Below are 3,086 nucleotides of genomic sequence, written 5' to 3' on the forward strand. Positions count from 1 at the left end.
AGAAAGGTAAACAAACAAACAAAACTTAACCATTCCCAACCTACCAGGCAAAGCCCACTGAGGTATTAACTTATTTTTCAGAAGCGACCTGGCCACAAATGAAAGCTCAACAAATTGGCCCAACATTTGGGTTGACTCGCCCTCGCCACGGAAATGTGGAATGCCTACCGCTGGCTCCGGACTGCAAACGGGGGATGGGAGGGAATGAGTCCTAATGCCTCAGTGCTCACTTGAGCAGAAAATCACTTTGAATCTTGTCTAATTAGATGGAATGCTTTCTCGTTAACATACAAACATTTTGTTCTTAACTTGTCCAGCCACAAAAGCACCTTCGAAGAAAACCCTAGGTTTGGACAAAGACCTGCACTCCATAAGAGAGGTTTGTTTGAGTTCAATCGTGTGAAGATAAATGCGTCGATAAACAAGCCGCCACTCGACGCAGCCAATTAGCAAAGTCTGTTATGTAAACAGAACGTGCTAATCATTCACGAGTGCTCGTGTTGCGATCGAAACGTCGTGATCTATTATTTTTCTACCTACGTGACTTCACCGAGTGAACCAAATGATAAGTATGAATGTGTTGTAACCCTCCACCACCCGACACAGCCAATTAGTAAGAGGTCGTCTGGCAATTCGCCCGATGATGCTAAAGGAACCTCCACGCCAGGAAACCGTTCTGGATACACGCCTCTGCTCTAGCAGCCGAAAATAGTAAACACCCCGCCACTCGGTGGTCCGAATCATGGGCGGCTATGGACGTGGCAAAACAAAAACATCATTCACGATCCGACGGTTAAAGTACCGGGATTCTCTCTTCCACGACGACTGTGGACCACGCTGAACCGCAACTCGAGCCCAGCACGGCAGATGCGCGTGGGCGTTCCGTAAATGGAAGATCAAAGAATCGCCCAACTGTGATTGTGGAGAAGTCCAAATCATCGAGCGCATCACCGATGAGTGCTCCATCCATGCACATCCTGGTGGTATCGCTGAAATCAACACTTTGTCAAGCACATCACTGGACTGGATGAGGAACCTTTGCATTAATTTATGACGATCATTAACAAAAAGAAAAACGTGCTTTTCGCAATGCCATACGAATGAAGAATAACCAGTGAAACGTCGTACTCAAATTGTAAATGTTGCGGATTTACTCTCCAACACACGGGTGGGCTGAAGCAGTAACTAACTGGCGTTTTGTTTACGTGACAAATCCCTTACTAATTGGCTGTGTCGGGTGGTGGAGGGTTACGACGCATTTATACTTATGCAATCGGACCCAACAACCTTTATTATTAATAATATTGGTCGCGAAGGTCTACGTGTTAAACTGACACATCAATTAGTTATTAATTCAGCAGGCCGGTGTGTTGGAGAGTAAACCCGCAACATTTACAATTTGAGTACGACATTTCGCTGGTAATTACGACTAACCTCATCAGGCGATAGCCAGAATTGTGGATAATTCCTTCCTGTTTCAGTTTTCAATAGAGGGGGTAAAGTGCCATGAGCAGAGACTACCATTGTACATGGCCTTCGTCGATTTTACTAAAGCTTTCCAGTCTGTTAATCATGACGTACCACGGAGAATCCTTCTAAGATATGGCTGCCCAACAACATTTGTTAACGTCCTCCGTCTTTTGCGTGATGACGCGAAGGCCGTCATCCTCTCGGGTGGTGAAACCTCGGAACCGATCGAAGTAAGGACCGGTGTGAAGCCAAGGCTGCATTATTTAACCAACTCTATTCTCCATCTTCCTGGCGGGAATGCTTCATCTGACAGAGAAAAGGACTTCCCAGAGGCATAAATATCAAATATAGGACAGACGGGAATTAATTCAACATGAACCGTTGCAGAGCAAAGTCGAAAACATCAATCACATCCGTTGTTGAATTCCGATGTGCCGATGATGCCCAAGTCAGTATCTGCTCACAAGTTGACCCTCAGGTCATCGTCAACACATTTACAGATGCTTACAGCAGGATGGGTCTAACAATGAATACCCAGGAAAACAAAGATCCCTTTCCTACAAGCTCCGGGAGGACATCTACCATCCCCTGCAATCATTACCAACAATGAAATACAAGAAAACGTTCCCAGTTTCCCATACTTAGGCATCCATCTCTCTAGCAATGTCTTCATGGATTATGAAATCTAAAATCGGATTGCCCGAGCTAGTGCTGCCTTCGGCAAACTGAAGAGCAGGGTCTTGGAAGACCACGACATCATAACCAAGACCAAAGTGGCTGTGTATAATGCTGTGATCATTCCAACCCTCTCATGTGGTGCAGAAACCTGGATCACCTATCGCAAACACATACGATCTCTCGAAATGTTTAATCAATGCTGCCTGAGAGAGAGAGAGAGAGGCTCTAACACTCGCAATTCCACTTATCTGTCAGTAGCTGGCGCTAGCATCGTAGTGACCCAATATACGTCACTACACTTGTAACGAATTGGCATGTTTCGTTTACGTGACAAACCTTACTAATTGGCTGTGTCGGGTAGTGGCGATTTTAACGAAACATTTATATATTTACGCAATGTTGTATATATATATAAGCCTTTTTACAAAATGTATATTAATAATGATTTTGTCGATATTTTTTTTATCACTCGCGGGGTCGCTGGGAGCACAAACAAACGGAACCCCCCCCCCCCTTTTTCGAGCAGCTGTCTTGTCATCCTCGCAAAGATAATGACCCCCTCCCCTCCCACCAACGGAAAGGGTCAATCATGCAGTAAAATAAAAAAACCACACACGCCACCCCCCCCCCCCCCCCCCCGGAGGAAGGATAACAGACAGGCGTTTCGTTTTGGCTAACTTTTTCATGCTTCTGCTAACAAATGGGAAAAATTCCAAAACTTAGCGACCAAAGATGAAGCTAACATTATCGATCCTCACACTCCAATTAAAAACCAGGCCACAATCTACATCAATGAATCATTACTCATTTATTAATTCAATACTAATGTTATTTTCACCTTTAATAATTTTCTACACGACCTGACCAAAGCATCAACAATAGTTCTGGCAGTCAGGGTTATTCCTAAGCCAAAAGGAATTCTCTAACCTCGGGATATC

This window comes from Petromyzon marinus, chromosome 40 (genome assembly GCF_048934315.1).
Source record: "Petromyzon marinus isolate PM22_M1 ecotype Great Lakes invasive population chromosome 40, UKy_Petmar_22M1.pri1.0, whole genome shotgun sequence".
In the NCBI taxonomy this organism is placed as follows: Eukaryota; Metazoa; Chordata; class Hyperoartia; order Petromyzontiformes; family Petromyzontidae; genus Petromyzon; species Petromyzon marinus.